The following is a 13,055-nucleotide window of genomic DNA, read 5'->3' on the forward strand; positions in this document are numbered from 1 at the left end:
AAAATTTCACTTTTTTGGCAGATTTTCCATTTTAATATATTTTTTCAAGTAACAAAGCAAGGGTTAACAGCCAAACAAAACTCATTATTTATGGCCCTAATTCTGTAGTTTACAGAAACACCCCATATGTGGTCGTAAACTGCTGTACGGGCACACGGCAGGGCGCAGAAGGAAAGGAACGCCATACGGTTTTTGGAAGGCAGATTTTGCTGGACTGGTTTTTTTACACCATGTCCCATTTGAAGCCCCCTGATGCACCCCTAGAGTAGAAACTCCAAAAAAGTGACCCCATTTTAGAAACTACGGGATAAGGTGGCAGTTTTCTTGGTACTAGTTTAGGGTACATATGATTTTTGGTTGCTCTATATTACACTTTTTGTGCGGCAAGGTAACAAGAAATAGCTTTTTTGGCACCGTTTTTTTTTTGTTATTTACAACATTCATCTGAAAGGTTAGATCATGTGGTAATTTTATAGAGCAGGTTCTCACGGACGCGGCGATACCTAATATGTATACTTTTTTTTTATTTATGTAAGTTTTACACAATGATTTCATTGTTAAAACAAAAAAAGTTTTAGTTTCTCCATAGTCTAAGAGCCATAGTTTTTTCAGTTTTTGGGCGATTATCTTATGTAGGGTCTCATTTTTTGCAGGATGAGATGGCTGTCTTATTGGCACTATTTTGGGGTGCATATGACTTTTTGATCGCTTGCTATTGCACTTTTTGTGACGTAAGATGACAAAAAATAGCTTTTTTTAAACCGTTTTTATTTATATTTTTTTACGGTGGTCACCTGAGGGGTTAACTCATGTGATATTTTTATAGAGCCGGTCGATACGGACGCGGAGATACCTAATATGTATACTTTTTTTTATTTATGTAAGTTTTACACAATGATTTAATTTTTGAAACAAAAAAAATGATGTTTTAGTGTTTCCATAGTCTAAGAGCCATAGTTTTTTCAGTGTTTGGGCGATAATCTTGGGTAGGGTCTCATTTTTTGCGGGATGAGATGCCGGTTTGATTGGCACTATTTTGGCGTACATGCGACTTTTTTGATCACTTTTATTACCTTTTTTGGGAAGTAAGGTGGGCAAAATTTAAATTTTCTCATAGTTTTTATTTTTTTATTTTTATGGCGTTCACCGTGCGGGGAAAGTAACATGACCGTTTTATAGATCAGGTCGTTACGGACGCGGCGATACCAAACATGTGTAGGGAATTTTATTTTTTTCATTTTTAATTAGTGATAAATGTGTTTTTTGATTTTCACTTTTTTTTCACTTTTTCTTACTTTTTTTTTGACCCAGACCCACTTGGTTCTTGAAGATCCAGTGGGTCTGGTGTCTGCATAATACAGTACAGAACCTATATATGTTTCTGTACTGTATTTTACTTACACTGAACAGATCTATGCTTTCAGCACAGATCTGTTCAGCACCATGGACAGCAGGACGCCTGAGCAGGCGTCCTGTTGCCATGGGAACATTCCCCGTCTGCCACAACTTCGCAGACGGGGAAGGGTAAGGACTGGGGCTTCGGGGGGCTGTCTGGGGGCTCTCTCCCTCTCCCATCGGGGGGCTGCAAAGGCACAGCAGCCCCCCGATGGGAGAGGGAGGGAGCCGCATCTTACTGTTAACTCTTTCCATACAGCGGTCCGTACGGACCGCTGTATGGAAAGGGTTAAACGGCTGACATCCATTCACAGATGTCAGCCGTTTATACCAGGGTGCCAGCAATGTGCTGGCACCCTGGTATACCCACTAGAAGCCAACGATTATTCGGCGGGAGGCGGGCGGGGGATCGCGATCCCGCCTGCCGCACCGCCCGCCTCCCGCACCGCCCACACCGCCCGCAACACCCCCCCTGCACCTCCCACCAGGCTAAAATCATGCAGGGGTGCAGGGGGGGTGATCACTATAGATTTGTGCCACACTAAAGTTTCTGATCGCCGCGGTCAGGGACCGCGGCGATCAGAAACAGCAGAAATAGCAACAAACCGCAGGTCTGAATTGACCTGCGGTTTGCTGCGATCGCCGATACGGGGGGGTCACATGACCCCCCCAGGCGTTGTGACAGGATGCCGGCTGAATGATTTCAGCCGGCATCCTGTGCGGATTAACCCCTGGGGCGCCACAATCTCAATTTAAACTCATGACGTACCGGTACGTCATGGGTCCTTAAGGACTCGGGAAACATGCCGTACCGGTACGTCATGGGTCCCTAAGGGGTTAAAAGAGGACCTTTCACCTGGAAAAAACATTGTGAACTAAGTATCATGACATATACAGTGGCGTCCAGGGATCTCACTGCACTTACTATTATCCCTGGGCGCCGCTCCGTTCGGCCGCTGTGCCCTCCGGTATCTTCGCTCACTTGGTTATAGTAGGCGGAGTCTGCCCTTGTTCTGCTGGGCGTCTCCTCCTCCTAGGCTGTAGCGCTGGCCAATCGCAGTGCAGAGCTCACAGCCTGGGAGAAAAAAACCTTCCAGGCTGTGAGCTCTGCGCTGCGATTGGCCAGCGCTACAGCCTAGGAGGAGGAGACGCCCAGCAGAACAAGGGCAGACTCCGCCTACTATAACCAAGTCCCCTAAGTCTCCGCGTACTATAGCCAAGTGAGCGAAGATACCGGAGGACATCGCGGCCGAACGGAGCTGCGCCCAGGGATAATAGTAAGTGCAGTGAGATCCCTGGACGCCGCTGTATATGTTATGATACTTAGTTCACAATGTTTTTCCAGGTGAAAGGTCCTCTTTAAATAAATATGTCCTATCCTCAACCGCAAATAGGACATGTTCTATTTTTATTTTTAGATGAATGGGTCTTCATCTGATCTCCAAAATTCCGGATCAGATGCAGACAAAAACTATGGCCGTGTGCATGAGCCCTTAGAGAGAGATCCGGTGTATACTGTTGTGCGGTAGCCACTAGAAGGAGCTTCAGTATGTAGTATGCACCAGCTTCTATCGGGAGCTCTGACTTTGGAAACAGTTGAAAGATGATGTCTGACAGGTGAATTTTCAAACACGGTAAGTGGGCATCTGGGGCAGTTTTGTCACAATAACTATGTCTTTCCTTATATTATCATTTGAAATATAAAAGAATGCAAACTCAGAGCGCCAACTCATAATTTACATAGTGTAAGGGATAGTCTCTTTTCAGGGGGTCACACTCACAGATATCTTCGCAGACAAGGGCAGAATGTCCAAACTCTTGCTTTATTTCAGACACTTTAGCAAAACACAGGTTAAGAAGTTGCAGCTTCAACTTATCACGTGTGACATCCACACAAAATAACAAATGCTTGCCCGGCTAGGCTGTAACTAAACACAAGCGTATTCCCTGACTCACCTAGAGAGCCCTGTTCACACATGGAACACAAATGCGGCTTTCCTCAGCAACCTCCAGGCTGTGACACTTCAATACCTTTTAGGAGATTGTGGCCCAGTAGTCCTCCCGACTATGGCCTCGTGATTCTTGTTTCACAGGAGTCACCGCGTGCGTTCCCCAAAGTTCAGGCTATCGCCCAGCCTCATGGCCCCTCAGCCCACCCGGCTGAGACCACTCACACAGAGCCTCACCAGGACCCTGCTTCACAAGACACTCCAGAGTGAGACACACCCAAGATAGCAGGATTAAATAGGATCCCTGGAAATGAGCATGCCTCAAGTCCCGGACTGAAACCTGGGGAAACAACACCTTAATGTTCACATTGCCACATATCCCCCCCCCCCCCCCCCTCTGTTAAAACCTGTGGGGGTGAACACATGTACCAACTGGATGCTCGTGACAGGGCATCCGCATTATACTGCCATCTTCCGGCTCAACGTTACCTCTGGAAGAGAATGCCAGCATCACATGCTTCCCTTTATTTTGCCAGGCCCAGGCCATCAGAGCTTGGTTTGTCATAAACACTGCCTTACTATCTAGACTACAGTGTCTAAGGGCCTCCTCTGTCTCCTCTTCGTTGGAGAACTTAGCTTTCTGGCTTGCTTCTTTTCTAGATTTCTTCTTAGGCCCACAAACTAACTTCCGCAACCTTTACAGCCACGTTTTCCACGGGGAGCTCCCGCCTCCTCCTTTTGTTGGAGATCCGGCTGGTCAGTTTTAAACCACCCTTCGGCCGCTCTAATGTCGCCTGGTGTTCCCACTCACTTTGTTTCTTTATTCTATCACCAGATAGCACTTCTCTTTTTTCTTTAGTCCCCACAGGGGTTACCTCAGGTTTGGCTTCAGTATCAGGGTCTTCTGCTTCTTCCACATCAGCCCCATCAACTGGTTCAGCAGATACATCTTCTTTCTTCTTCTCTGCCTCGGCCGGCACCACGGCGCCACCATCTCCAGTCCCATTCTTAACAGGCTCTGACTTCTTGGCACCTTCCAGAGGATCTTCCTCTTCCGGTTTCTCATTTTCTTCCACCTGCTGTGCAGGAGCATGCTTAAGCTTCTCCAACTCATAGATTGCATCTTTTGAGCTCATGAAAGCTTCCATCTCTGCTCTGAGTTGCTTGTTCAGCCTCTCTAATTCATTCAAGCACTTCTTCAAGGGCTCTAGCCAAGGAGAGGGCCTTGGACTCTTTCTCCCGAGCATCAGCCTCCGCTCGGTCACGTTCTTCGGCATACCGAGCCGATATGTATTTCTCTGCAGCCAGGAGCTGGCCAAACTTCTGTTCCTTCTGTTTTTCGCACTAGCTTGTTGGAAGCGCCCCTATGGGCTCACAACATTAACCAGCATTTTTGTATCACATATATTTTTACCAGGAGGGGGCACCTCTCTCCTGGTCACATCCTGAAAGGGAAAAGGCATGTCATCATCATATACTTCACATGACCTCACAATTTAAATTTTTACTTTAACTACATCACTGTTTTCATTATGCATTTTGGAAAACATGGTACCATCACTTTGCACCTTATCAGCTTCACTGTTTCTAATGGTCACTTCATTTAATGGGCTAGGTATCAGTTCTGCGGGAGTTACGTGACTGACCGCAGGAGTGTTTCTACCCCACAAATCATGGAACAACCTTCTCTCATGTACGGGCGAATTTACGGCAGCAAGTCCATCAGTCCCAGCTGTCACTATAGCCTCATACTCAGTGAGAACTACCCAACAGTCCTCATTAACCGCATGTCTGTCCAGCATATTTATCATTTATTTATCTCAGGTTTCCATATTGTGCTACCTCTTACCCGGACCTTCATAGGGTCTCTAATTTTCTCCACCCCATGCCTAGCCTTGGTCACGGGCATTTTGGGAAACACAAAAACCTTCTCCCCTGCAAAGTCCTGCGAGGGAGCAACCGCAACAGGCTTACCCGCCTGTTCAGACACAGCGATTTTCCCAATGTCACACACTTCCGAGACAGTTCCTCGCCTCGGTGATTTATCACTCACCGTCCCAGCATGTATCCCCTGCCCTCGGCTCACTGTCACACTGTCACTGGGTCTGTCACATAATTATTAACAGGGACGATCTTACCCAGCAATATCACGGGTTCGGCAGTCCCAGAATCCAAGGATACTCCAGGATCCTCCATTACAAAATCACCTCAGCCTCCTGACTGCAGTGGTTGCTATGAGAAACGCAGTGACTCCATCCTCCTTCCAGATGTGGAGTCACACTCTCGGGTGACCTTTCCTTCGGATATCCAGCCACAGAATATGAGCCACTTGCTCCGCTCCATAACTGCTGGGCAGCCGCACGCTGTTGTGGTTTGTTGCCCATAGCAACAGCCTCGCAGATCCTCGGTACATCCTCTATAGGACTCTGTCTCCACTGGTAGGAAACATTCGGCCTCCTGAGAGCCGAACAGCTCCTCCCCTCTTTATCTTCCCGACGGTTGCCCTTGGCAATGGCATATCTTTGCTTCCCCCCCCCCCCCCCCGATAGTCCCGGCCCACCACCAACCTCTTGGAAGTTTGTACAGGGTCCATACAGCGTTGAGAACCCATTTCTCAAGGCCAGCTGCAACTGTGCCTCCAAAGCCTCTCGCTCTGCATCAAATTTCACCAATTCATTTTTAGTGTAGCCAATTGTTATGGCCATTTCTTCTGCCTGCTGTATGCGCCAGCGCCGCCAGACGTACTCTTCCCCGAGACCCATGGTAGCAGGAAAAACTGCTACTGGCCCTTTAATTCACTGCAGTTTTACTTGCACCACAGCAAAATAGTCCACACTCTTATGAGCAGCACCTGCTCCACTGGACAAAAAAAAGCTTCCGGCCCTTTAACGCCACACACGGCAAAAAACTGCTTTTAGCAGCACTTGCAGTCTCAGCGTTGTCCCTAGCAACCGACCGTTGCCCTTCTCTCATGGACAACGTGCCCGCATCCGACACCAATTGTAAGGGATCGTCTCTTTTCAGGGGGTCACACTCACAGATATCTTCGCAGACAAGGGTAGAATGTCCAAACTCTTGCTTTATTTCAGACACTTTAGCAAAGCACAGGTTAAGAAGTCGCAGCTTCAACTTATCACGTGTGACATCCACACAAAAAAATGAAACGCTTGCCCGGCTAGGCTCTAACGAAACACATAAGCGTATCCCTGACTCACCTAGAGAGCCCTGTTAACACATGGAACACAAATGCGGCTTTCCTCAGCCATTTAGTTTAGCAACCTCCAGGCTGTGACACTTCAATACTTTTTGGGGGATTGTGGCCCAGTAGTCCTCCCGACTATGGCCTCGTGATCCTTGTTTCACAGGCATCACTGCGTCCCCCAAAGTTCAGGCTATCGCCTAGCCTCGTGGCCCCTCAGCCCATCCGTTTTGAGACCACTTACACAGAACCTCACCAGGTCTCTACTTCACAAGACACTCCAGAGCGAGACACACCCAAGATCCAGTAGCAGGATTAAATAGGATCCCTGGATATGAGCATGCCTTAAGTCCCGGACTGGAACCTGGGGAAACAACACCTCAATGTTCACATTGCCACAATAGGAACTGAGTTATTTCTTGTGGGGGATTTTTACATTTTCTCAGCTATCTTCATGTACAGATAGCAACTATTAGCAACAACTAACTATTTTATAATTTTATATGTAGGCGTGTCTATAACCGGGGGAGCAATTCCTCCGCATGCGGTCCACAGACAACGGCAATCCCCAGCAAAAAATGTGCACAAATGGAGGATGCCGGGGCGGACCACATGCACCACAAGAACATCTTACACAAAATGATACATTGTGCAGATTAAAAAAAAATATACATACACAATTCACTGCAAAAAATGCACCAAAATGATACGCAACTGACAATACTAGCTAATTCCTCAGGCCGATGTTAAAAGCTGAGAACTTTGCTGGTGTCTCATCACGCACGGTGTCTCAGCACGCATGGGGTCCTACCACTCAATTGCCCGTGGTGTGTGAACAGGGTCTGAACAGTGCTAGAAGCCAACTCACAGCCAGGCTCTCACATGCCTCCATAGTGGTATCAGCAATGCACTGTGAGGTAGGATAAGGCCCCATGCACACGGCCGTTGTTCACAGCCATGTGCGGGCCGTGGAACCGCGGCCTGGATCCCTCCTGAGAGCAGGAGCGCACGGCGTCACTGGTTGCTATGACGCCGTGCGCTCCCTGCTGCCGCCGCAATACAGTGATACACTGGTATGATCTATACCAGTGTATTACTGTACTGTGCCGGCAGCAGGGAGCGCACGGCGTCATAGCAACCAGTGACGCCGTGCGCTCCTGCTCTCAGGAGGGATCCAGCCCGCGGTTCCACGGCCCGCACACAGCTGTGAACAACGGCCGTGTGCATGGGGCCTAAAGCTGTGAGCCGCACCCACAACAGACCATGTGACACAGAAGCTACCAGGTGCAAAAGAATGTTACCAACAATATAAAGTGGCACATTCCACACACATAAGGACAAAAAACTCACTGAAAAAAGTAGCCTAAACGGGTGAAAATGCTTTAAACCCAGACACTGTAGCGTGTCTATAATCGGGGGAGCAATTTCTCCGCATGCGGTCCGCAGACAACGGCAATCCCCAGCAAAAAATGTGTACAATAGAGGATGCCGGGGCGGACCGCATGCACCACAAGGACATCTTATACAAAATGATACATTGTGCAGATGAAAAAATATACATACACAAATCACTGCAAAAAATGCACCAAAATTATGAGCAGCTGACAATACTAGCGAATTCCTCAGACCGATGTTAAAAGCTGAGAACAATATATTCCAGTCAGAAACATATCGGAGCTCACAGCTCACAGCTTTATCCTACCTCACAGTGCATTGGTGATACCACTATGGAGGCCCTCATACACCGTGACGTGCATGAGGGGCTCCGATATGTTCCTGACTGGAAGATATTGGCAAAGTTCTCAGCTTTTAACACCGGCCTGAGGAATTAGCTAGTAATGTCAGTTGCGTATTATTTTGGTGCATTTTTTGCAGTGATTTGTGTAGGTATTATAATAGCCCCCAAAGGGCAGATGTTGGGAGAAAGAAAGGTTGTACATGTTGGGCTTCAACATGCTCAATCATTTGTTTGTTCTTTTCTAATTCTTTATTTCCCTCTACCCATTGAAAAGAATATCTGAAGTTCTGAGAGATAGCAGTTAAAAAGATAGTTTTTGAAAACAGTTAGGCAAGGTACAAATCGGTGTCTACATTTTTAGTATTCTATACTGGCATAGGAACAGAATACGGGAATAAATGGATCCTGACGGATCGCATTCGCTATATCGGGGTCCACCAGGTTTCCAACAAGAATACTGGCATTCTGCCAGACAAAATACCACTGTATGCACAAACTTTTAAGAAAAATGATGATGATACTTCTAAATATATTTTTAGAGAAAAGTTCCAGCTGGGTCTGTACTTATCATCTTCCTGGCAGCTACAGTAGGACCAGACTTTTTTTTTTTGTTGCAGTACTGTATATATGGACAATTGGCATTATATGTGAATGACAACACAGGATCTCTACAAGGGCATAGAAATTTGGTATAGTCACCAATGAACTATAATGCATTCAGAAACTATGCAGACCCTTCCACCTTTTTCCTATTTTTTTTCAGCCTTGTGCTAAAATAAATAGAAAAAATTTAGTTTTCCTCAGTCCATCTACACTCAGTACCCCATAATGAGAAAGTGAAAATAGAATTTAAATTTTTTTTCAAATGTTTTAAAACGGAAAAACTAACATTTTGCATGGATTCAAACCCTTTGCGATGACAAAATTTAGCTCTGGCACCTCACATTTCTCTTGATCATCTTTGAAATGTCTCTACACCTTGATTGGAGTCCACCTGTTGTAAATTCAGTTGATTGAACATTATTTGGAAAGACAAACACCTTTCTATATCAGGTCTCACAGCTGGCTATGCAAATCAGAGCAAAAAGCCATAAAGAGGAACAAACTGTCTGTAGGGGTCAGATATGGGATTTTGTGGAGGCACAGTTTGGAGAAGGATGTGAAAAATTCTGCTGCACTGAAAGTTCCCAAGAGCACATTGACCTCCATAAATCTTAATGAACGAAGTTTGGAACAACCAGGACTCTTCCTAGAGCTGATGACACCAAGACTGAATTTTTTTACCTCAATTCTAAGCATAATATTTAGAAGAAACCAGGGATTGCTCATCACTTGGCCAATACCATCTTTACAGTGAAGCATGGTTGTGGCAGGATGATACTGTGGGCGTGTTTTTCACTGTCTGGGAACAACAAGAAAACACCAGAATGGCTTAGGGACAACTTTTTGGCTCAGACAGAAGACCTGACTTGTCTTGAATCCATTAACAAATCTCTGGAGAAACCTGAAAATGGCTGTCTATCGATGGTCCTCATTCAACCTGACAGAGTTTGAAAGGATCTGCAGAGAAGATTGGAAGAAAATTCCCAAATCGAACTACGTAGATCTTGTAGCATCATACCAAAAAAGCCTGGAGGCTGTGATTGCTGCCAAATGTGTTTTAACTAAGTACTGAATAAAGAGTGTGACTCTGAATACTTAGTCATTATGGAGTATTGAGTGCAGAATAATGTGGAAAACTTGAATGTTTTTTTCATTTTACCATAAGGTCGCAACATAGCAGAAGTTGAAAAAAAACTAAAGGGTCTGAAGACTTTTCAAATGCATTGTATGTCCTATGTTAGTAAGGCCACTCACATCAAGGCAAGTTTGTTTAACGACAGTACAAAATATAGAATCACGACACGTCCTCTTGGTTACTTGAGATGTTGGGAGGAGGAATGAAACGGCTTCCGTTCAGTGCCATGTCATCTGTTGACAAAATGGCTGCTGTGTGTTCAGATGACCCGTTCAAGAATTAAGCAGCTTTTTTCGTTAGCAGCTTTGAACAAGAGGAGCTTTGTTGAAGCAAAGTGAAGAAAATATGTTCAGTACAGTAGAGTTCAACAATCACAATGCTCATTCAGTGGCACATTGTTCTAGCTACTGGGTGGCACAGAGGGTAAATTGTCCTATGGTTTTGCAGGAACTCATATGTGATGCATCAGTAGCTTTACACAACCACAATAAGTCAGATGCAATCAAAGGATGATAAAGAGTAATAGTGCATTTTATGACCAGCAGTCCATTGTATCCTCACAAGGGGCACAGAGTTACGATGGCTCAAAAAACCCTCAAAATAGCGTGCATGTGTCATGACTCGTGCACTGTAGCATTGTTATTTAGATATGCACTAAATAAAGAACAAAGCAAAGATGACAGCTAAAACCATGAGTGAATATCTTTTCTCTATAACAAAACATGATGGAGATGCTTTGTCAGTTCACTTTACTTCAGTTTGACAATCTGAAAAAAAAAAGTAAACGTAAAGAAAGAAAACCACCAATTCACCAATTTTTTGGGGCCATATTTGCCAATGTTAAATTTAACATTCAAGCTTTGTTAATAAATGTCTTCATAAGTTTTTCTTAATTTAGCCGAATCAGTTCAAGAATGGACGTTTTGTTAATAAGTCAATGACTGAGATTTTTTAAAGAGTGTCTAACATTGCTATTAATTTTGTCTCATTGTGTTTCGCATATTTGACCTAGGTGTTTTTTCCCATCTCTGTTGGCTTTTAAATTTTAGCTTATCTTGCTTGCAATTTATGGGAAATGACAAGTGCACGGGTCAAGCTTGGATTCTTGACCAAAAATCCCAAATTGAATGAATTATATAACCTGATCCATTGAGGGGATCAAAGGGATTAAAACTTAACATTTAATGGTGATCAGTTAGAAAAAATGGCACAAATGAAGGAACATAAACATAAATAGACAGACCCGAAAGGGCCAGACACACTTGCACAGTTGTACCCCAATAACAGGAAATGGAACGTTCTCACCCGAGTAGTTGAATGGTGAACCGATCTCTGTAGATGGAACCTCAGTGACAGGGTCGCAGGTAAGGAGTCTGGTTCAAGGCGGGTGCTGGTTCCAGGAGTACGTGCAATGAGGATGGTACCACAGGTACTGAATGGTAGGCCGGGTCGGGAAAGATGATTCCCTAGTGTATCCCTGAGTAGGGGGAGGGGCTAATCGACCCTGCCTACCTATACGGAGTGCTTGCTCCGCAAGGAGCGACCCCGTCCGGATACCTAACCCTGGTGGGGCCGGTGTCCCTAATGAGCCCTAGCAATGTCCCGACGTGTCACGTTTCAGTTTGGATTAACGCATCAGGGGACGTGAAAAAATGGGCTAGCAGGCACTGTTGTGCCTGAAAGTGAAAGAAGGGCTGTTGGCTAGACCTGTAACGCGGACTAGCCGCAAAAATAGGAGCTAAGGCAGTAAAATAGAGACAAAAAATTATTGTATATTAACTATTTAGAGCTGCCGAGAGGTCCAGTGGGGCCTATTCAAACTCCGGGTACGGTGGTCGGGCCAGTGGGACCGGACCACCAAAAATCCTAAACAAAGGACCGCAGGTGCTGGTTGGCCAGTGGGCTGTCCAGGTACACCAGCAGAGATGCCAGATGCGGTCACAGTGGGGCCCAAATCAAGGGTGGCTGTCAGCAAATGTTACCTTGACGGCTGCCATTTAAATAAGGTGCCAGAGCGCGCCCTTTTTAGCTGTGAACGCCCCCTCCGAGTGTCCCATGGAGACCGGACAGGCTGGATCCTATGGACGGCTGGCCTGCGTGCGCTGGAACGCAGCGTCAGGCGGCGCGTGCGCTCCACATGACGTCACCGCGGCCGCGCCCCAGGAAAGGGGGGCGGGGTCGGGTGGAACGCACATGGAACGCAGACACCAGCCGGAGGCGCCGCGAGCGCACGCAGGAGAGCAGGACGGGTAAGGTAAAGGTCACAGTGGGCGGGTCTGGCTGCCTAGCAACCGGACGCCGCGCAGAGGCGCGCGGTGAGCCGGTGGCCATATTAAGAGACCAGCGTGTCAGCGGTCTCAGAAGATAAGAGGAGAGAAAGTGCTCTCAGCAAACAGAGCTTCTATGGGAGGGAAAACTTAAGCAAAGAGGCCCAGATACTAAACAGAGGGCCGGCAAAGGGGTCAGGAGGCATGGAGGACAGGAATTAGTAATGACTATATATAGATTAATTAGAAAAAAGGGGGTCGATGAAGCAAGGGGCTGAACAAAGAGATCAATCAAATAACGATTAATAATTAACAATTAAATATCGTCCATTGTTCACAGAAAACAGCTAAAATTCAGCTGTTCATTGAGCCCCAATGGTGTCATGGATTTAAGATAGTATATCCAGCGAAGTTCACGCTGAAGGATTAGCCGGTCCCAATCGCCTCCACGGCGCGGCGGGAGGACCCGGTCAATGCCCATGAATGTGACGTGGGCAGTGCCGTTATGATGGGTACGGATGTGGTTGGCTATGGGCGTGTCCTTACTTTTTGAAATATCATTAAGATGTTCACCCACCCGCCTGCGAAACTCTCGTATGGTCTTGCCAACATATTCCTTGCCGCATTCGCAGGCTAGGCGGTAAATCACCCCCCGGGTCTTACAGTTAATGAAGTGATTAATGGTATAAACCTTGCCGGTGTTGTGGCTACAGAAGGTCCTGCCTGTTTGCAGATGGCTGCATGCAATGCACCCACTGCATCTGTAACA

This window comes from Bufo gargarizans, chromosome 2 (genome assembly GCF_014858855.1).
Source record: "Bufo gargarizans isolate SCDJY-AF-19 chromosome 2, ASM1485885v1, whole genome shotgun sequence".
In the NCBI taxonomy this organism is placed as follows: domain Eukaryota; kingdom Metazoa; phylum Chordata; class Amphibia; order Anura; family Bufonidae; genus Bufo; species Bufo gargarizans.